This window comes from Cebus imitator, unplaced genomic scaffold (assembly GCF_001604975.1).
Source record: "Cebus imitator isolate Cc_AM_T3 unplaced genomic scaffold, Cebus_imitator-1.0 Scaffold155, whole genome shotgun sequence".
Taxonomy (NCBI): Eukaryota; Metazoa; Chordata; class Mammalia; order Primates; family Cebidae; genus Cebus; species Cebus imitator.
The window spans coordinates 66,965-90,424 of record NW_016107470.1 but is presented as its reverse complement, the minus strand read 5'-3'; the positions used below and the strand labels follow the sequence as shown (position 1 = coordinate 90,424).

The 23,460-nt window shown below is 41.4% G+C and overlaps 1 protein-coding gene across 16 annotated transcripts in view; it reads left to right on the top strand.

The window, feature by feature from the left end:
• Positions 1-23,460, top strand: part of KANK1 (KN motif and ankyrin repeat domains 1) — a 238,518-nt gene that overhangs the window by 170,275 nt on the left and 44,783 nt on the right. For 3 of the 16 annotated variants that reach the window (XM_037743806.1, XM_037743809.1, XM_037743798.1), the window contains exon 1: positions 13,261-13,679. The exons of 5 other annotated variants lie outside the window; for them this stretch is intronic. The gene's annotated coding sequence lies outside the window, so the exon portion shown is untranslated. Of the gene's footprint in view, positions 1-3,406; positions 3,518-4,325; positions 4,960-5,067; positions 5,133-7,017; positions 7,295-13,260; positions 13,680-15,567; positions 15,573-23,460 lie in introns of those variants that run through there. 8 more of the 16 variants (XM_037743813.1, XM_037743799.1, XM_037743808.1 and 5 more) reach the window with 6 other exon arrangements.

The window sequence follows — 23,460 nt, the reverse complement described above, 5'->3', positions numbered from 1 at the left end:
AGACAGGGCTTCACTACGTTAACCAGACTGGTGTTGAATTCCTGACCTCAGGTTATCTGCCCACCTCTGCCTTCCAAAGTGCTGGGATTACAGGCATGAGCCACCACACCCAGTGAAAATTTAGAAGTATAAACATGTCGTATTGTCTGAAAACAAAAACAAAAAAGCGAGAATTACTGGTAATAATACCACCTAGAAATAAATGTCTTCCTATTTTTTGTAGTCTTTAAATATTATATATTTCACATGGTTGAGAATATGTTTATAAAAATCATTCCTTTACCTTTTCCCACTTTGTATTACAAAAGGAACACCTCTCCAGTGTTTAAAAAATACTCAATGTGAAAGATGCTGGTTATAAATATACTTTTATGCATGTAAATAACATTTAGAGAACCTAGATGAAGATGAGATAAAGAGGGCCTCATGGCGCTAGTGAGGACCAATTCCTGGTCTCCTATGAGAAAAGGATAAGCTATTTGGGTTTAGCAGGAGCTTTAAATGTGAAGTAAATTGTTTTTTTTTCAATTTCCAAAAATTCCTACTTGGGTTCCATAGAGCAGGAGGGGAAATCTCATGTGATGGTAGAGTCAGGGCAGTGGCAAAAGAAGCACTTTCCATAGTTTTAGGAATAAAGCAAAAGAGGAGCTTCTGGGAAAGGCCAGACCATGCCCTCGGCTCATACATCCAATGACTAATCATCTCAAGTTGACATCCCCATGTAGCGTTTAGATGGGGAAAGGGGCAATTCACAACACTTTTATACTCTGACGTCCCCCTGGAGACCTTCGGTGAGGTCAGATAAAAGGTACCGATTTTAAAATGAACAATTCATTAACAGTAATTTGTAAAATGTATTAGGCCACATTTCAGACATACAAAATGTGTGGAAGTTATATAACAAACACCTGTGTACACACTATGTAGCTTAAGAAATAAACCTTATTAGTACAGGCCAGATATACGTGAGTACCTACTATGTGCTGTTTTAGGTACTGGGGATATAGCAGTGAAAAAAAGAGGCAAAAATTTCTGCCCTCAAGGATTGTACATTCTAGGGAAAATTGAAGTCTCCTGTGTACACAGTTGCCAGAAAAAAAAAAAAAAAAAAACCTAAAAAAAAAGCTCACTGTATATCTAAAATTCAGCTTAATGGTGTTCTACTTTTATTTGCAGCCCTAACTTTGTGCCCCTTTCAGATTGCACCCCCGCCCAGACCGTCAATATCAATCATTCCTCATAGTGTTAACTCTTTTTCACCAGGTCTTCCATCCTACTTATCTTGACTGTACAGTATTGTTTTCATTAATTTAAAACATTTTAGGCCACATAGGGTGGCTCATACCTGTAATCCCAACACTTTGGAAGGCAAGGAGGGAGGATTGCTTTGAGGCCAAGAGTTCAAGACCAGTGTGGGCAACATAGCAAGACTCCATAGCTACAAAAAAATTTTTTTTAGTTAGCCAGGCATAGTGGCATGTACCTATAGTCCAACTACTCAGGAGGCTGAGGTGGGAGGATTGCTTGAGGCTAGGAATTGGAGACTGCAGTGACTTATGATGGTACCACTGCACTCCAACCTGGATGACAGAGCAAGACCCTATCTCTCTCTTTTTTTTTTTTTTTTTGAAATGGAGTCTTGCTCTGTCACCCAGGCTGGAGTGCCATGGTGACCTCCACCTCCCAGGTTCAAGCGATTCTCCTGCCTCAGCCTCCCGAGTAGCTGGGACAACAGGCACCTGCCACCACGCCTGGCTAATTTTTGTGTTTTTAGTATTGACAGGGTTTCACCATATTGGCCAGCATGGTCTCAAACTCCTGACCTTGTGATCTGCCCGCCTCAGACTCCCAAAGTGCTGGGATTACAGGTATGAGCCACCACACCCAGCACAAGACCCTTTCTCTAAAGCAGAAAACAAAAAACATTTTATTATGGTACTGCTAACAATACTGTAATGTCTTTGTTAATGAGATAAGAGCATCATAAATTGCTCTTGACCGTTCTCTAGCCAGCTAAAAAGTAAATGGTGATCGTTGGTTAGGAAAATAGCTGTATTTCTTCGGGGTGTAGGATGAGACAGTCTGCTTTTTCCCCAAGTTTCTGAATCATGTTGTAAACTCGATTGATACCTCTCTAAACACTAATTAATATTGTGAAACTTTAATTAGAGCTTAGATATGCTTTAGAAGCCATGTAACAAGTGGCTTATTTGTCAGAGGAAGATAATAGCTGTCCTGCCTTCTTCACAAGGTGGTTGTAAGGGAAAAAAAAAAAAAAAAGAACTATAGCTGTAAAAACACATTTTAAAACATAAAGTGCTGGTCAGATATCAGGGGATAGCACCATTCCCCTTGTTCTCTCGTCCCTGTCGCAAGCTCCTGATCAGGAAATACCCCAGCTACCCTCATGTCAGGCCCTGCTGGACACCTTGATATTAGGGCCAGAGTTGTATTAATGCCCTCATTAAATGTCCTTGTTAAACCCACTTAAATGACATAAATGGATGAGCACTGGGAGGTGACTTTTTATGCCTGCTCGTATCGTCTTTATTTTTGCTGGTAGTTGCCTTGGCCAATTTATTACAGCTTTTCTCTCTTGCTATTTCTTTTTTTACAGCCTAGATATATATTTTTTCAGACAGATACATATTTATTTATTAAAGATGCTTATTGAATTGCATTAAAATGTTGTTATTTAAATTAATGATAACAAAATTTGATAGGAAAACAGAAGAGAAGAACTACTCAATATTCCACACTAGGTCTTATTTTTAGTATTTCTTTTTCGTCCTTGTCAGGCTAACAAACACAATTTCAATAAGTTTTTATAGATTTGGATATCGGCTCTTGACTTTTACATTGTTTGCATTTTTTTCAAGTCTTCATGGAAAACGGTTTCCAAATTATTATTTTTGATGACTGTATACTATTCCTTACAGTGTTTCTAGTAGTTGAATTATTCTTTGTTTTTTATTTTTCGGATGTTAGGAGTGCTTCCATATTTTCCCCATTGTCGATGATGTTGCAGAGAACATCTTGCCTGGTCATTTTCCTCCTCCTTTTTTATTTAATTATTTCCCAACAATTTCAAAGCAGCAAGACGACTGTGTTAAAGGGCACAGTGTTTTCATGGCTTTAGTAACTCTTGTGGAACTCAAATCTTGTTATCTTGGTCAGTTACTTGGCTCCAGGTTTTGTCTCTATGCTGATCTCAAATGAGTACAAAGGCCACTGATAAGACCAGGTGGATCAAACAGAGCCAGACTCATGGCAGAGCAGGCAGAATGCTGCAGTGCGGTGCACCCCACTCTCGCTTGTGTAAATATTTTTCTGGGCAGGAGCATTTCTCAAACAGAACTCTGAGCCCACTGCGGTGAACCTGACAGCAGGAATTACGTGCTATTTGTCAAGTATAAGACTAGTTTGCACAGACTGGTCTGGGTAGAACCAACCTGGTGTTTTCTGAGACCATCTGTAAGGAAAGACATAGCACAGCAGAGGTGGTGTGTCCATGGTGGTGAGTCTTAGACCTGTCATCTGTGTTAGAATTATCCGGAAGGCAAAGGGCTCGCTGATTAGAAACTAGGGCTGCTTTAATTCATGAGTACCCTCTGTGACTTTTCAGGATCTCCTGGTTGAATTTGCAGAAGCATTAAAATGTGTGTTCTTATTTGGGCTTTGTATTCTCCCATAAGTAGTGTGTTCGAGACTGTCAGAACAGCCGAGAGGGTAAAACAGGGTTGCCTGACATAAACACATAGGTAGGAGCCTGCCATAAGCACGTAAGTAAGAACTAAAAGGGTGCCTTTTCATTTCAGTTGTCACACCTTCCTTTCATTTTAGTTGACAACACACAACTTGCTGGGCTCACACAGCAAATGACTAAGCCAGAAGTTGGACGTGTAGAACGTTTTTCCTTTGTTGAAGGTTATTTATTATGTTGACATTTAAAATCAGAAGTGTGATAGCTGTGACATTCTGATTAAACAGATCAAGGGAAAAGTATGTATTTCAGAAAACTGCATAAAACCCTAAAATACAATGGTTAAAAATAAAATGTGCTCCCTGATAGGGACTATGTTGGTAAGTTGGTTTTTTTTTTTTTTTCTTTCCTTAGGGTGGACTATTTCATTCAGCCAAATTAATAAACATACTCTAATTCTTTTATTTATTGCATCATACAGCTTTATCCTAGTATTAGGTGTGTTTAATAATTGCTTTTAATTAGATTATGCATTTCAATGTTAAGTCAAACTGTAGTTATTAGTCTTTTGAAGGCTAATTTCACACTGAAGTTTATAAATTAAATAATTTTCTTTTAGTGGTGGTGTTTGAGAATATAATGGAACTGCTTCTTAGATTTCAAATTCATAACTCTTAAAATGCTGGGACCACCTACAAACAGGAGACACCCTGGGTTTCAAAGTCTTGCCTGTCTTGCTAATCAGAACCCGAGAATTCATCCAGCCCCTGGAAAGGTTTTGAAAAGTCCCTCGCTCATCATGGCCTGCTTGTTTCATAAACTCCCAGGGCTTTGTTTTAACCTGTAGCCAGCTTCACCTTATAAGCTTTCTTGCTCCAAACCTTGAGACAGTCATAATGGCTTAAGCATCAGATTTCAGACAGGCGATCGAGCTAAGCCAAGGAAGGATGATTTATCTTCCAGTGAGTACCAGCCTATTTGAGTGTAGGAAGGAGAGAATCTGTGCTCCTGGGTACTGGGTAAAGAAATCTTTGGCTGGAGAGTTTTGCCCAGTACCAACTTTATAGGTGCCAAAAAGAAAGAAAAAAAAAACACACACACGCAAAATAAACACCCAACGGGGAGATTCGCTGTGTTAAGAACTCAAGCTGTTGTTATTATTCTAAGAGACTGGGTAGCCAATCAAAGGATTAAAACAGCCCTTCCTACAAGGATTTGAAAACTCTGCTCTGCTCCTCCTCAGCAGACTTCCCATTGTGAGTACTGGCATTTATTTCTGATTATACACTTCCCCTCTTTCTTTAATGACTTATGTGGGCTAGCAGAGCCCATCAAAAGTATAGCTCATTTGCTTCCTTTTCCAGGGTTTGCCTTCTTCCTGTGTCTGGGATAATTTCAGTTCATCTCCTTTGTGCAGTTTCTGAGAAAGGTTTGTATGGGCTTGGAGGAAAATGAGTGACTAAAGCTCACAGCTTCTGCTTTTGGCTCCTTTTCTCTAAAAGGTGGTTTGATTTGATCTGGCATGAAAAATATTATCATAATTCTCAAATTCACAGAAACAATAAGTTCTTGCTCTTTCCTGGCCAAAAAAAAAAAAAACTGTAATTGCATTGGGTAGACTTTTCTAATAAAAGCCTTTAAGAAGACCCATCCAGGAAATCAGATTTTATAAGATTCATTCAAACAGTTGTAGAAATTCTAAGTTCAAAAAACCAAAAGCAGACTATTTTCTTTTTCTTCCCTTGGCTCCTCTGTTGGATATTTTTGTAGTGAGCCTTAACTGAGTTACTCATTTTCACATGCTTTAGGAAAAGTATGCTCATGTCTTACAGGCTAAGCCTGGTTCTGCTTTTGGGCTGCAGTTCATTATGAATCCTGAAAACACAAGTTTTTGAAATGCAGCCCATTTGTACATAAAGCATTAGTCATCTCAGCTGGTAGTTCTATACAATGAGTTATCTCACCACTTAAAAATAAGTACACTGCTATTTTGAGATTTAAAAATGTATATAGGGACCAGATTTCTTATCCTAGTTAAAGCAAGCCATGGCTGAAACTCAGATTAAATAATACTCTATAAAAATGAGAAGGCTATTCTAATCAACAGATAGAAAAACAGAACTATAGCTGTGAGGGAGAGCTGTGCCAGGGACAAATTGTTGGATTTGTGGGATTTGTTTTTATCCTGAAAGTTAAATCTGTGGACTCTTACCTTGTTTATGGCCAGATTTGCCTGATCCCCGATTTCTCTCCCAGCTGAATCAGAGGTTGTAGAACTGGAATTTCATCATACAAACCTTTACTTAAAGGAGGTAGTACTAGAGTAACCATTTATGGAAACAGTTCGCTACTAAAAGTTACTAGTACTGAACTTATTTTAGTTCCTTTTTCATGATTTTATTCAGTTGGAAAAGTTTTCTGTCTGAGAGATCTTTTATACTTTGGACATGATCTCTGTTAGGTACAATCAAAAGGTAGCTATGTGGCTTTCTGAATTTAGTCTCACAATATTTGGTTTAGTTGATAAATCCCATCCGTCAGCTTTGCAAATAATTTTGTAAAAACATTGATTCAGTCTGTCCTGCTCGATTTTCCCATCCCTGCCCACTTTACTGAGTGCCTTTTCCATTTGCATCAACTGCCCATTAGGCCAAGGCGATTGAAGTGTTTCTGTATAGCAGGTACATTTAAGATTCTCCAGGAAAAAAAGGGGAAGAATATTCCGAACTAAAAACATAAAAAAGAGAGATGGGGCATTTCCAGTGACTAATATGCCCAGTGCTTAGTATCTTAAAAACCCTACTCATGTGCATCAACTCTTTTTTCTAACTAAAACCAGAAAAAGTTCTCTCTTCCTCTGCTCTCAGTATCCCCCTCATGTAAGTCCATATACCCAACACAGTGCAGCTGATTTTTTTTTTCCCCTCAACATTATAGGTGGATTGACTGGGATGCTTTGTTCAAATCAGGGATGCACCATGGATATGTTTTTTGGGGCAACCCTTTTGGCATGTTCCCCCTCAGCTATGAGGACAAAGACTGGTTTGTCTTCTTGTGACCTGGCAGAGGAGGCAGAAGTACCTGCTGAGCTTATGCAGCATGTACCCCAGCTGGTGCCCCACCTCTTCAAGTGGTGAATCAGCCTGATGATATACTGATTTTTGGAACACACTAGGGTGGAGACCTGGAATTCTGTAGGCTGGTGGGGGAGGGAGGGTTTGCATGTCAAACCATTCCAACAATGCAGCTTACAGGAAAAAAAATTGCAAAACGCCGAAGTCCTTTGCCACTAGATTTTTTCCGTTAGCACCACACTTTACACAGCTTCCAAATCTGCCCAGGGACAGCTGTTTGGCAATGTGAGGGGAAGCGCCAGCATCGCCTCCTAAGTGCAGTAATTGTTACCTATTAGCCTATCCGGTAAGGGATCCCGTCACGCCCGAGCATCACACACATGTGCTGGAGTTGAGTATTCTCTGAGGAACATGCTAGGACATTATTTGGGTGCTAGAAAACAGCAGCTGGAATTCAGAACACCTCAGGACACTGATTGTAAATGAAGAAACCTGAGACAGAACATCTTCCAGAAAGGTAAAGGGGGCTTAGGGCTGGGGGCTTTTCGTCTGGGTTATTATTCTTTGACTTGTTGTCCCTGGATACTTTGATGATGTAACTTTGCGAATAGTGCTGAATTTAAATTGGGGTGTTGTTGGGGAGCTACTGGGAGGAATGATATGAAACGCCATAGAAACATTTCAATTCAGTGAGTTCATTCATTCAGTCACTCACTTTTAAATGACCATAGAGATTTATTTGGCAGAGGGCAGCCATTTTCCTTCTTTGTATAATGGACCAGCCACGAGGCTGTGTGCATTAGTCCTTCTTTGCCTTTTTCTCCCTGCTTTGTGGTTTTGTGTACATGAGGATGGCTGGCAAGATTAAGGATCATTGAGCTTTGTATTCTTCGGTTATTTTTCTGTCTCCCCAAACATTTTCACTTTCACAAACTTTAATATCTATTATTCCCTTCTCTTAACTCTGAACTTTTGTTTTGGGCCTTATTTTGGCTGAAATCATGATCTGTTTCTGTTTCTCAGTTCTTGTGTCTGTAAACACAGTAGGCCTTTACAGAGGTCCATGACTACAGGTAGTCAGAGACCAGTTGTATCCAAAGACTTGTGTAAGAAATAGGGTCATCTGCTCCCTTCCGGCACTGTTTCCCAGTTCCATCCTGCCCTGTTCCCCAGTTAGTGGCTTTGTTCTCTCGACCTGGATATCTTTCCCATATCTATTAATATAACCCCTTCTTATCCTTTAAGTCCTGATACCTCTCTAACCTCTCCCAACAGGTGTTCTCAGATACTCCCAAAGGGAGTTCCTCTTGCTCTTCTTTATTCCTATTATGCTATTATTATTCTCTTATTATTTATATGAAATAGTTGCCATCAGTTGCTTTTAATTAAGAGTTATGGTTGTGTGCCTCACTAATCTTACAAACTTGAATGTTTTAAGAGGCAAGAATCATATCTTCTTTGCCCAACATACTTGCTCAGTAGTCCTTGTAGAGTCAATAGACTCAATGTTCAACCAGAAAATATTTGCAGAGTCCCTACTTTGTGCTGGCATGATGCTGGGCATATAAGACAGCACCTGCCTAAGAATTTGTGGGTCTGAGCCCTGCCACTTGCCAATCTGATGTGCTATATTCTTTGCAGTTTTCTTCCAGCCTTTTCCCCAAAGTTCCCAATTGGTCGCTCTTTGAATTCATGTGTGACACTTCACCTGGGTGTGTTTCCTGGGTGAACAGATGGCTTTCACTGTGTCACACACTCACTCTTGCATTCTGCATTCTCTCGTGAAAGTTGTAGTATCTGCTTTCTCTCCATCACTTGTTCTAAGGCAGGCTTAAGATGGTATTGTCACTGGGGGTGGTGGCTCACGCCTTTAATCCCAGCACTTTGGGAGGCCAAAACGGGCAGATCACTTGAGGTCAGGAGTTCGAGATCAGCCTGGCCAACAGGGTGAAACCCCGTCTCTACTAAAAATACAAAAATTAGCTGGGCGTGGTAGTGAACACCTGTAATCTCAGCTCTTAGGAGGCTGAGGCAGGAGAATCTCTTGAACCCGCGAGGCGGAGGTTGCAGTGAGCTGAGATCTGCACTCCACACTGGGCAATGGATTGAGACTCTGTCTTTTTTTTTTTTTTTTTTTTTTAAAAAAAAAAAGCGAGAGAAAGAAAGATGGTATGGTATTGTCTGTTAAATACCTTGGGTTCCAGAGAAAGGTGATCAGGTATACAGCACAACCAGAGAGGGAGGAGGTAGAGCTCCAGTTGGTTCCTTTTGTCTCAGGCTTATTCTCTGGTGCAGTTTGGTGGGTTGGTTGCTGCTGTAGGTAAGAACCTGAGCTGGTAGTCCCTGGGGGTATGGCTGGCTGGCCTGCTTTCCTTCTTTCCTACTGTTTTCTTGGGAAGATCTCTATAGACCTCATCTCTTTTAGGTGTGAGAAGATAAATAATCCTTTTTCCCTTATTTACAGCCTTTACAGAGTCTTTGTAGTAATCTAAGTTAAGGTCTTAAGTCTCTTATTTAGTTCTGTGTCCCCCAGTTCAGTTGGTATTTGGCTTTTCTTAATGCTGATTTCAAATCGTGGATGAAAATATATTATGAGACAGTCTCTTCTTTGGATGTGATAAAGGTAATAACCATGGGGCAATCCAGACCATAAAGAAAGCCTATGGTGTAGAAAGTCCATGCTACGCTAGTTTTAAGCCTCACGTGTGTTTGGGGAAATGGATTTGTTGAATAAAGCATAAGAACACACAAGACTTTTTCTTGTCTTTTAAGATAGGACTGTCAGATAGCATCCTCTTCCTAAAGTCCCTCTCCTGACAAGAATCAGATGCCACTGCTGGGGCACACCCTCCTCATGTGGAAGGCAGGATAGCCTCTCCTTAGAAAATCTCCCCTTACGTTAAGTCTTCTGAGCAGATCCTGCTGATCTAGGCATGTAAAGGAGGAGTCCTCTTCCAAGACCCAATGTGGTGCACACCTCATAGGAGGAGGAATGGAAAAGCAGGCACCTTTGCTGGACTTTCCTTTTAATCCTCTAAATCATGTCATGCCCTAAGACTGTGAAAGAGGTGGGTGGAGAAGAGCCTTGGTGCTGTGGAAAGGGCCATACCCACTTTCTCCCTCATTGCAGCCCAGAGAGTGTGGATCTCACACCCATACCAAGCCTTTAAGGAGGGGTGGGTTAAAGTAGCATAATACAGTATCTGAACTCTTTAGGGGTTTGGGGAAGTCGAATATAACAAAAATAACCCAGGCCCTCAGAGAGACATAGCAGAGCATCCTCTTTTAAGTCTGTCTCTTTCTAAGGCAAATACTCACAGGTTTTTTGCAAAGTAAGCTTACCTTGGATGTTTTTGGAGTGAGCCTTAACTGAGTTACTCATTTTCACATGCTTTAGGAAAAGTATGCTCATGTTTTACAGGCTAAGCCTGGTTCTGCTTTTGGGCCGCAGTTCATTATGAATCCTGAAAATATAAGTTTTTGAAATGCAGCCCATTTGTACATAAAGTATTAGTCATCTCAGCTAGTAGTTCTGTACAATGAGTTATCTCACCACTTAAAAATAAGTACACTGCTATTTTGAGATTTAAAAATATACACAGGGACCAGATTTCTTATCCTAGTCAAAGCAAGCCATGGCTGAAACTCAGATTAAATAATATTCTCCAAAAATGAGAGAGAAAGGGTGGGAGGGATATGAGATTGTTTTGGTTGTTTTTTTTTTTTTTTTTTTTTTATTAATATTCACTCTGTCATGGAGGCCGGAGTGCAGAGCCATGATCACAACAAACTGCAACCCCCACGTCCTGGGTTAAAGCTATAAGAGGCTGGGCATGGTGGCTTAACGCCTGTAATCCGAGCACTTTGGGAGGCCTAGGTGGATGGATCACCTGAGGTCAGGAGTTTGAGACCAGGCTAGCCAACATGGTGAAACCCTGTCTGTACTAAAAATACAAAACAAAAACAAAAAAAAATTTAGCTGGGCATGGTGGTGGTTGCCTGTAATCCCAGCTACTTGGGAGGCTGAGGCAGGAGAATTGCTTGAACCTGGGAGGCATAGGTTGCAGTGAGCTGAGGTCGTGGCATCGAACTCCAGCCTGGGTAATGGAGTGAGACTGTCTCAAAAAAAAAAAAAAAAAAAAAAAAAATGCAAGAGAGAATGTCTCTAGTTTATGGCTTTTCAGTACAACGTAGTATGAATTCAGCAGTAGAGTAAGCAGTAGCAGTAGAATAGCAGCATGCTTATGCATGACGTAAGCTTCATCTGTAAAAGGCGAAAATAATCATACCTGGGTGTAGGGTTGTTGTGAGGATTATGTGAGTTCGTGTATGTATAAAGCACCTGGAGCAGTAGAGTCCAGAAGAATTGTACACAGCCGGTGGTGGGGAAAGATGGGGGCAGGGAACATTGGGGGAGGAAGGTAAATTCCGTGGATGTCAGGAAATAGGAATCTTGACCTGTTCACAGTATAATTCATGCCACCACTCACTACTTAACTTTGTTTTTATCTCTAGACTAAGGGAACAGGCCATCTGGAGGAACAGTCTACAGTAATCCTGTTAAGCATAAAAACTTAAGGTACAGGTTGAAGTCTCAAGGTTCTGAAGCCACTATCCCAGGGATAAAGACTGTGCTGGTGTACGCTCAGCCAGCCTGGTGTCACAGAAGGCTTCTGTCTCCAGCAGGTTTCTTTTCTCACTGGGCGTCACCTTTTCTGGCTACTCTCTGCCTGTCAGAGGCCAAACCTTGAATGTGTCTTCTTCGTCCCACATCTTGTTTGGCTTCTTTCTTTGTACGTATATTGAGAGAGTAAAGGCAGATAGGTGTGTCTTTCTCCCTTCAGCAGGAACCTTTGTGACTGATGGTTTCCAGGCAGAAGGAGTTCATATTTTTAATTGTTTCCCTTCCCAGCCCTTGTCATCATCTGATAAAGGACTAGGCATTTATTTGCATACAATGACTGTTTCTGCTGGACCTCACCTTCACAGAAGCACACAGGCAAACACCCACAGGATCAGATACAAGCTACTTTAACAAAATAATTGCCTTCAACTGCTTTATATAATCTATACTCTTACCAGAACACAATATTTATGAATAAAAATGTAGCAGAATTCTTTTTGCAGGATCAAGAAACACTACATTCAGTACTTGTTTAGATTTTAAGAAGTCTTTTGATATTCTTTTTAAATTGTGTGTGTGTGTGTATTTTTAATAGAGACAAGGTCTCACTACTTTGCCCAGGCTGGTCTCAAACTCCTGAGCTCAAGTGACCCTCCTGCCTGGGCCTCCTAAAGTGCTAGGATTTTGAGTATGAACCACTGTACCCAGCTGATATTAATTCTTAGTTTGGAATACAACAGTGTATTTTTTTCTTTTTGAGACAGAGTCTCACTCTGTCACCTAGGCTGAAGTGCAGTAGCATGATCGTAGCTCGCTGTAGCCTCAGCCCCCCAGTCTCAGCTCCCTGAGAAGCTGAGACTACAGGAGCAAGGCACCATACCTGGCTAATTTTTTATTTTTATTTTTATTTTTATTTTTATTTTTATTTTTGGTAGAGACAGGGTCTCACTGTGTCATCCGTGCTGGTCTCCAACTCCGGGGCTGAAGTAATCCTCCCTCTGCGGCTTCCCAAAGAATTGGGATTACACAAATGAACCACCTGCTCACCCAATAAAAGGGTTATTTTAAATTCCTTCTTCACCTGTGTCTAAGTACACTTGGTAAATCTGGCACTAGTTGAACAGATTTACTGAATTTTATCACAGGGCAGGCAAGTAAAGCCAGTTCTAAACAATAAAACAGAGATCAACAAAGATGAGGGATGACTAAATAGCCTGCTTTGTAAAATTCAAAACGGGGGACAGCTGTGTAGAGAGAGGCACAATTTTATAAGAATCCACTGGATCTGCCTAGTTTGGCTCATCTCAGTGCCTATCCTAACATAGTAAGACTCCCATTGCTACAAAAAATACAAAAATTGGCTGGGCATGGTGGCATGCACCTCTCCGGAGACTGAGGAGGGAGGGTCACATGAGCCCAGGAGGTTGAGGCTTCAGTGAGTTGTGATTGGCACCCTGTACTGCAGCCTAAGTGACAGAGTGATACCTTGTCTCAAAAAAGAACTTTTTTTTTTTGAGATGATGAATTTAAATCATTAGGGGAACATACCATTCTTACTAATTTTTTGAAACAAATACACAGGTTACTCAAAGATGTTATGAACAAAATGTTTTAAGGGTATGAGGGTACAGAGCAAGGGAAGGAGGTTTGGGTCTGTGGTTTACAAATGGTGATTGTTTTAGCCTTCTAATTATATGTTGCATTAAATAAGAACAAACCAAAAAGGAGCCACTTGCCTCCAGCCCAGCCTGGGTTCAGCATAAAACTGAATCATTTCCTTCACAAGCCAGCTGCCTGTGCTGTAGCTCAAATTATAACAGAGAGCCTTTCTCTGCAGCGGAGGGCTGGGGAAAGAGGGAGTAAGTCGGCACAAAGAATGAGGAAACATTTGCTGCCTTTCTGATTTCTTCCTAGAATTAACAGGTTTACAGCTGTATTTCTAAGTCAGCATTTCGTATGTCTAAAGAGTATAAGGATAGTTTGAAAAATCAGAAGCAAGATAAGAGAAGTCTTTGCCTCTTTTTTAAAACCTTGCTAGCACGTTTGTTCGTTGGTAATTTTTGCTGTCTCACTGACGCCGAGAGTCCTGGAATTAAACCTCGTGGCCAGCAGGCTGTTAGTTCGTCAGGAAATTCCAAATGGGTATAAATAAATTCTCTGCAACAGCTCCTGGGCTCTTTGCCTGCTAATGTGTGGAGTCCCATTAATGCCAAGGGAAGTTTGCCTGAGACCTGGCTTCCTGCTTGCTGAAAATCACAGTTATTTTGTTTCTGGGTGGGTAAGTAAGAATGCCCACAAAAGAAAGAGAGGAGGAAAGCATGATGTTTGGGTGGGAGTTGGTGAAATAAAAACTCGAGCTCTGTTGTAAAAAAGATTTGCTTTTACTTGAAGCCAGAAAGAATAACCCAGTACATGATTTTGGGTCCAGTGAAAATTTCAGCTTTACCTGTAGCTTTAACATAAAGATGTCATTGTTGCAGGAGTGAAAGGTTGTACATATATGCTAAGATTTGAGTTTATGGTTTAGTTCAATTCAAGAATTTCCTTTTTTGTTGCTAAATCTATCTTTGGATATTTGTTTTCAGCTCTGTTTTTCTAATAGGGAGTTGCTCAATGTTCATTAAAGCTGGCTTCTTTTTCTTGTATAAACACTAAAAAACAAAATAAAGGCAGAGATTCATACAAATAGTTTTCTACTGCCACCCTACCTCCCTGCCCCCGCCAAAAAACTGTAATGTTTTGTTAGAAAAGCCTGTTTTATCCACAAGCTAGCCAGTGCTCCTTTTCTGCTTTTCACAGAATTACTCTTTGAACTGGCACATTTTCTTTTTATGCTTAGAACAGCATGTTACTTTTGAAGAATGTTTGGGAAATAACAGTTCAAGCTCTTTCTCTTCTGTGTATGCATGATTGATTTGGGCTGTATTTCAGCAATAACTTTTAAAATTAGACAGTGGACATTAGAGAGTAGCATAGTCAGGGTTACACTGAGGTACCCATGGCATTTTGGCTGTTTCGAGACAGATTTGGGGTGAAGAGTTGCTGCATCCTGTAGTTGGCACTGAGCACTGGAGAATAGGGCCACTGTATAAACTGCAAAGCCCCTGCTACCATCACATGCCTCCCTTGTACAATGTGCCCTTTATTAAGACAGGCTGTTCCACTACTGAGAACAGTAACCCTTTCCGTTGTCTTCCCCTCACTCTTCCGTGCAGCCTGGCTTGTGGCCTCTTAAATCATGCCCAGAGTAAACTGTCAGTTCACAGAAGGGGCGCTGCACTGGGGTCATTAAGTCATGCCAGTTAGGATGCTGCTGGAAAGGTGCTGCTGAGTGGGACGTGCAGAGGGTAAGACCACAGGCTCTGTTTGCCTGAGCTCATCTGCTCTGACACCTGCTGTGATTAATTTTTCTGCACTTGGTTACATAGCATGTCATGTTAAGAAATGTTGTATCAAGTATAGTCAACAGTTACTCATAGCCTGGAAGCAACTTTGGAAATCACAGTCCCATGGACCCCCTCATTTTAAGGGTATGAATCAGGTCACTGCATTGTATGATTCCAGGGCCTTCCTGCACATTGCTCATCCATGAACTAGGAAATGACTATAGCTCCTGTTCTTGTTTTATGAAAAGAAAAGTATATCTTCCCCCAACCTAGGCGGGCTGTTCAGGATGACTACCATGGAGGTGCCCTGGGTCGTTCTGAAGCACCGTCTCTGCTCAGTGTGTTAGAGTATTGTGTCCTGAGACTTCAGGAGAGCTGCACAATGAGGTGCAGAATAATCACCCACCTTTCTCCTTATATTGTAAGGATGGAGATATTTTAACCAGGCCATAATATACTCTAAAAGTTGGGGGGTGGGTTGTCTAGTTTTGCTTTTATTTTATTTCCTTCCTGTACTAGACTACAACTCCCCCTTATCTAACTAGTACATGCCACTCTGCCCAAGCAGTGTGCACGCATCCCCTACAGGGCTCTGCTGGCATCTCCCTCATCCACTCTAAGAAGAAACCAATATAGAACTCAATATTTTAGCAGACTTACTTGATCCTGACCAAGTATCACAAATAACCTTGAACCCTGACTTTATAGGGGCAGGGTATAGAGGAGGAAGAGTTTTGGATCCTCTCTGGAGGGCCAGGGTTGTGTGCTTCTCCAGACAACAGAAGGTGACCCCATACCACTAGTAGTGACAATAGAACCCACACATCATTCTAATTGACAACACAGTGATGCAGGTATTACTTTCTCAATTAAACAGTTGGAATATAATCTAATTTGCTGACAGCTGCGAAGCAACAGAGCCAGGATTCAAACCCAGGCAGTCTGGCCCCAGAATGCCTGCTTTAAATCACTGCATCTCTTCCTCCATTATACTTATTTGTCAGTAGATGCCTAGATGTGGAGCTTTTCACTTCAACAGATACTAAGAGGGCCATGTGTCACACAGTAAATACTGAGGAATAAAAACAGAAATACTGCTTAGCTTCTGCCTCCCCAGACACTTAGAGTCTAGTGAAGAAAGACAGGCATGTGCCTGCCAACAGTAACACAGGTCCGCATATACAGGCAAAGTGATTTAGGAAAAAAGAGGGAGGAAGGGGACCACTTCTTCCCAAGACAGAGCAGTTGAGGGTACGTAGGACTTTATAAAAATGAGATATCTAGGTTGGGCCCTTTAGGACAATGCAGCTGATTTTGACAGATGAGAGAGTGTGAGGAAGGGTGTGCTGGGTAGAGGGGATAGAATCAGCAAAGATAGATAAGCTTGAAAGTTTCTCAGTATGTTGAGGTTCAGTGGGGAAGAACCTGGGAGGTGCTGGATTGGGGCTGAAGTGTTGACATTTCATGCCACAGAAAAGAGCTTTTAGGCTTTCTTCTTTATAATGGACCTCCTGGCACATCAACCTGCAAGAATAGTAATTGTGAAGTTGTAGATGTTTCCAGGAATACCTGAAACAAATGTAAAATTTCTCAAATAATATGGAATGCAGGAAAGCAAAGCCATCTGCCCCTGAAAACAGTTGCTTATTTGCAATATGAGCAACAGTAGCATCTGAGCTATGCTCCCTGGTGACAGGCTGACTGCACCTGTCCATCCTAAGGACATTGATGCACAGATGAAGAAAAGAAAGACATAAATAAAATTTATTTTTAAATTTTATACAGAAAATTTGTAAAAGACTTCTAATGGCTCTCTCACCCAGATTCAGATTTCCCAGTGGTTAACATTTTACCATATTTGCTCCTTCCCTTTGTGTGTGTGTGTGTGCACGCACGTAGAAATGTAGTTGTCATGTCTTTTTAGTTTCCTTCCATCTGAAAAGTTCTCATCTTTTCTTTTTTTTCCATGGCCTTCACGGTTTTAAAGCGAGAGGCCTGTCATTCTATAGGATGTGTTTCAAGCAGGGTCCAGGCCGTGCCTTATTGGCAGGACAGTACAAAAGTGATGCTCTGCTCTTCCCCCTGCAAATACATGAGGTCAACTTTGATCACCTGGTCGAGGTGGTTATTTGTTGTCAACTTACTCACCATAGCATCACCATTTTTTTTTAATGATTAATGTTATTTTCTGGTGAGATATTCTGTGACCACACCAGTATCCTAGTCTTTGTTAGGAAATCTCTACCCACTAGCCTTGGCTACTGATTTTTGCCTAAATCAGCTACTGTTCTAATAATCGGTCCATGGTGATTTTCTGTTTCCATAATTCCTTGAATATATTAGTTTGCATTCTAACATATTTATTATAGCATGATGGACTCACAAGTAGATACATAGTTTAGTCACTGGTTTGTAACTTGTTACTGTCATTAATTATTTTAATCCTCAAATTGTCCAATATTTGGCCATAGGGGCTCAAAAGAGTAAGTCAAAGAGTCCCTTGACACTGGCATTAAATAGCCAGTCTAACGTGTGCTGATGATTGAGAATAATAACTGGTAGGCAGAGGGTGTTACCTGAGTTCTAGATGTGTGTGTATTTCAGACGGTATGGGTCACCTGCAACCAGGTCTGTGGCAGGCAGGCTGACAGTAGCACTCGCACCCTGGAGGCAAGCCAGCCTAAAATTCACCTTGTCAAAGACCATCTGGTGGGTGGAAGTTTTGTATTTCAGAGTATATTGCTTAAGTTCCCCAGACCCTATCATCTGCATTTAGCTTTCCCTATTGGCCAAGTCAGGCCCTGGTCAGATGTGGGTGGAGAGAGGCACAAAGGTGGAAACAGCATGCTGCCGGCCTTTCTCTCCTGCCTCCGCAGAGACACTTGCTGGCTGCCAGGGTCAGCATTGTCTTAGCCTCACAGGTATTTTCAGTCCTTGCTCTTCCCATCCTAGAGTTTCAAACACAAATCAACTCTGTGTTCTGCATCTCAACATGCTGAATCAGAACCTGGATTCCCTAAAATGTCATCTCTTCTTTCTTCCTGACCTCACTCATGCCATATCCGTCCCTCCCAGGTTAGATTTACCATACTTTAATGACCTTCAGAAAAGGAATCCCATCACTTTTCTCTGCAGTGAGTCATCCATTGGTTTAAAGAAAAATATTTTCTTTTTTAGTAGCAGAATGAGATAACAGAGGCATAGAAGAAAAGCCCAGAGACCTGATTCGGATCTCCAGCTCAGCCCAGAGCAGCTGGAATTAGTTGGGCCTTCTCAGTTTCCTCCTATGTATTAGGGGCAGGTGGAATTAAGGCTATATCTAGTGGTTGATTACCACCACCAGAACTTACCTTACTATTACCACTTACTTAATTGGATAGATAAAATTCACATGGTGCAAAGGAATTTGTTAGACAAAAATTCATGGGGACTTGAATAATCCATGGAAAACCCAATGGAGGATGCTGAGGAGAATTTAAATCTCCAGCATCTAGCTAGGGCAATCTTACTAAAATGCAAATCTGATCATTTTACTCCCTTGTTTAAAACCCTTCAATAGCTTACTAATGCATCAATGATGCAAAAACATGATTCCCAGGGTTCTGTGGGATTAAGGCTCTGTCTGTCTCCTTTCTGCCTCACTGCAGCCTTTGCAAAGTCCCCTTCCCAGCTCCTAAAAGTGGCAGGCTTTGTATATGCTCTTTCCTCTGCCTAGAATTTCTCCCATCCCTGCACACACCCCCAGCACCCTGCCCAGTGGACTCCTTAGTGACTGCTCCCTTGAAGAACCCTCCCTACCTGTATCATAGGTGGGGTCCCTGCTCTGTTGCAGCATAATGCTTGTATTTTACGTTCACAACGCTTAATACAGTTGTTATTTATTTACATGATCACTTGTCTGTCTCCTCCTATACTTCATAAGTTCTACCCAGACTCTGTGTCTGTTTTACTTAGCACCTAGCAGTGCTTGGCCTGTTGCAGGCACTTAATAAATAAATGCTGAATGAAAGAATACATCCATCTTTCGGCGTAACAACTGCACCTTCCTTAGATCAGCATTCTCTTTATGGAGTGTGGAAACAGGTAGACTTGGAAGATGGAGCTGGTATAGAGAGGGCTAGTGATGAGAGACAGTGGAAGATGTAGGAGTAGCGTGTAGGTTAATGTCTATGAGGCCAAGTTTAAAAAAAGTCAAGATGAGATTATCTGTGAGAGGAAATCCAAAGATTTGAGGGGAGAAGCCCAAAGGAGTTAGAAAGAGTTAGTAGTACAGGAAACAACACCACATTATAACTTAATCATATAAACAAACCAGGCCTGTAAAATTGCAGTTATGCTACATAACTGTGTCAATTGACCTGGTATTTCTTATGAACTTCTGGCATATACTTTTGCTTTCTTTAATGTTACCATGTTATTTGCATGAGGTGTTTAGGTAGTTATTTAAAATTGCTGTACTAGCCTCGGCAACATAGTGGGACCCCCATCTCTATAAAAAATTTAAAAATTAGCGAGGCTTGGTGACACACATCTGTAGTCCCAACTACTGGAGAGGCTGAGGCAGGAGGATCACTTGAGCTGGGGAGTTTGAGGCTGCAGTGAGTTCAGTGATAGTGCCACCCAGTGTCACTGGGTGACAGAGCAAAACCCTGTTTCTAAATGAATGAATGAATACCTACCTATAACCTGGAAAGGTATTGGTGGAATTGCAGTAGGCAATATAAACTCCATGAGGAGAGAGATTTCAGGCTTAGAAAAAGCCTAGCACTTGGCAGGTGCTCATCATTTGAATAACTGAATAATGGGTTTTATCCTGGAGGGAAAAGAGCATGTTTAAAAACAACTCTTTGGTAAGTGCAAGAGCAAAAGAAAATCTCATCTGCTGTACATTCTTTTAAACCAGAAGGAGGAACACTCATATTGCTATCCTTTTTATTGCATGTTCTCTAACAAATGGTGTTCCTCGCACAAATCTGACAGAGGGAGTGAAGCTGCTGGGTCACAAAGAGCTAATGCTAAGAGTGTCATCAGGAGATGCCACCTGCTAAACCCGTTCAGAAGGACGCTGTTGCACTTTGCTGTCTTCTTAGAACACTTTCCACTCCTAGAAAAGTTGATGTGCTAACCTAATTACTTTCATACTCTGAGTAATTAGCTTCATGAGAACTTGCCTCTCTTCCTGAGTTCATCATACTGGTTTGCTTTCCTGCTGACGTGGAATCTTTTTGACTGCTTTGAACAGCAGGATGCTTACACTCTGGGGCTTTTAAATGTGGAAATCTGTGATAATTGTGTGCTTCTCTAGGACTAACTCAGCTCTTCAGGCAAAATCTTCATGCTTCATGTGAGAGGGGACAATAACGTTAATGGGAATTAGCAAAGTCCTTCAGTTTCAACAGTCAAGTGTGGCATCTGGCAAAGAAAAACATAGTGTGTGTGAAAGTTGTGGCACAGGGGTGTAATTATTTTTCACGGCACCATCGGTCAGTAATTGGGCCTAGAGTGTGCAGCAGTGAAACCAGAACAAAGAAGTCAGTGTGTCCTAATTAATTGATAAAGTAATAATATCAAAGTCTCCTCCATCTTAAAGGCCACAGGACACATTATTTCAGAAACCCCAGTGCTTTTTGCTCATATTAAAGAATGGCTCATTGTGGTAGAGTTATATAGAAAAGTATTGACTGCTTTTTTACTCAAAAGTGGCATTTTTATCACCCTGTCACTTGAGCGTAGTGTTACTGGCCCCAGTAGGAAATCAAAGACTTGAAGACTACAGATTCTTTTTTTTTTTTTTTTTTGAGACAGAGTTTCACTCTTGTTGCCCAGGCTGCGGTGCAATGGCACGTTCTCGGCTCACCACAACCTCTACCTCCCAGGTTCAAGTGATTCTTCTGCCTCAGCTTCCCAACTAGCTAGGATTACAGGCATGCTCCACCACACCCGGCTAATTTTGTATTTTTAGTAGAGACAGGGTTTCTCCATGTTGGTCAGGCTGGTGTCAAACTCCCGACCTCAAGTGATCAGCCTGCTTCAGCCTCCCAAAGTGCTGGGATTACAGCCGTGAGCCACAGTGCCCGGCCAAAGGCTACAGATTATATGGCCAAAATCTCTTTGCTATCTGTGAATTTTTACTCTTCTCACTGTCTCCAGCACAAGCTTTCTCAGCCTTAGCACCACTGACATTCTAGAATATATAATTCTTTGTTGGGGGAGGGAGGGCCTGTCTTGTGCATTGCAAAATGTATAGCAGCAACTCTGGCCTCTATGCAGTAGACGCCAGTAACACCCCTCCACTTTCAGCAGTGACAACGATAAATATCTTTAGGCATTGCCAAATGTCTCTTCGGGGAGCAAAATCACCTCCACTGCTCTTTTGGTTGATTTTTTTTAAAAATCACCTCCAGTTGAGAATCACTGCAAGTAGGTTAGTACTCCCAGACTAGGTTCCTGTGATGTAATCTTCTTCCTTGTGAGTACATTAATTTCTATGTCTTTCCAAACCAAGTATTATTTGGACAACAAGTTTAGTTTCATTAAAAGTTAAAATATATAGTACTTTATGAATCTAGATGATTTTTGAAATACCCATAACTCCATTTTACTTTGTTAATGCAGAAGAATTCAAGTAAATTTCACACTGTTCCTGAGGCCGTAACCTGGGCCCCTCTCACAGAACACTAAGTTTTTGGTTTGGGTTTTGTTTTTTTTTTTTTGAGATGAGGCTTCATTTTTGTTGCCCAGGCTGGAGTGCAGTGGCACAATCTCACTCAGCTCACTGCAGCCTCTGCCTCCTGGGTTCAAGTGATTCTCCTTCTTGAATTCTCCTACTTGTAATCCCAGCCTCCCAAGTAGCTGGGATTACAGGCATGCACCACCAAGCCCAGAGGATGGTCTCGATCTCCTGACCTCGTGATTGCCCTGCCTCAGCCTTCCAAAGTGCTAAGATTACAGGTGTGAGCCACCATGCCCAACCAGAGCGCTATGTTTTATAGGAGATAAATATATAAATAAGGAGCAGACTTGCCATCAGTTTGTTGATTTCACCTTTTCTCTGAACACATGGGAATATGGTCTGAACTTGGAGAATTGTCTCTAATTGATGCTGTCGCATTGGTGTTTGGTTACCCCAAATTACAGACTGTGCAAACTTATTTGGGAGAGAGAGGGAGGAACAGGACTCTGTGACCCTTTGTGTCTAGGAGTCAGTTGGCTCAGAGACAATGCCAACCTAAGACACCATGTAGCCCAGTATTAGCAGGCCATCCACTTACCTTGAGACACTGGTATAAATTCTGGCGATGCCAGCTATCATATATCTCTTCGTTTCACTTCTGCCTTATTTATTTTTCTATGCACCCCATCCCCACTTGACTGTAAGCCATGTGGGAGCAGAGACTTTGTCCCTTCTGTTCAGTTTTCCCAGCTCCTAGAACAGTGCATGGTAAATATTAAGTGAAGATCCATGGAGAACTAGAGAGATAGAAGAGACAGAAAGTAGATATTAATTCATATGCCTTTTTTATCAATATCAATTATAAATGTAGGTCGAATGTTTGAATAAATGTTTTATTTGGTTTATACTTCCCACTGGGTATTATAACATTTTAACTGGTCTCATTGAATTTAGCCTCTTTCCCTACCTCAGTCTCATGCACACACAATTGTCAAGACAATCTTTGTTGATGCCTTTTAGCCCCTAGCTTCATTGGAAAAACTTGGAGTGCTCCAGGGTGTGAAATTGGTGGCCTCTCCTGTACTCATCCTCTTCCCCTTGTTTAACCTTGGCATTCCTTCAGCAACACCAACAGGCTCTGCCCTGGCTCTTCACCTTTTTACTCTGTCATTTACCTTGTCTTCAAAACTAATCTAGCTTAACTGGGTTTTGTTTTGATCACTAGTTTACATACTTTCATACTGCATTGTGGTTTGGTTTTTTGGGGGAGGTTTGTTGTTTTGGGGGGTGGGGGTTTAGACTGAGTCTGTCTCTGTCGCCCAGGCTGGAGTGCAGTGGTGTGATCTCAGCTCACTGCAACCTCCACCTCCCAGGTTCAAGCAATTCTCCTGCCTCAGTCTCCCCAGTAGCTGAGATTACAGGCATGTACCCCCACACCCGGCTAGTTTTCGTATTTTTAGCAGAAGCGGGGTTTCACCACATTGGCCAGGCTGGTCTCGAACTCCGACATCAAGTGAACTGCTCACCTCGCCCTCCCAAATTGTTGGGATTACAGGTGTGAGTCATCGCCCCCAGCCTGCATTGTTGTTATATGCATTTGTAACTGATCTCAATAAGTGTTATGTTAAGGGTATTTGGCAGTCATCTCTTAGCTAGACTATATCTCATTTTATTTCTTAAAAATTTTTCCTCATACCCCTTCCACTGAATAGGACCATTTTTTTGTACCCAATTAAGCTTTCAATAAATGTTTATATAATGAAGGTAGAGATGGTGCCAGGAGCAGTCTCCACCACTGGATTTCCAGACATTCAAAAAATCCTTGTAAACACTAGGGACAGCCTTCCAATTCCAGAATATTTAGTTGGAAGCTATTACTTTCAGGATTTTAGTTGCAGATATAGCCAGTGGAATTTTGACTGTACATGAAAGAAAGCATAATTCTGTTAGTCCAAAAAGGCTTTTAAAGCAGTTAAGAATCTCTTTATAACCCACATAGA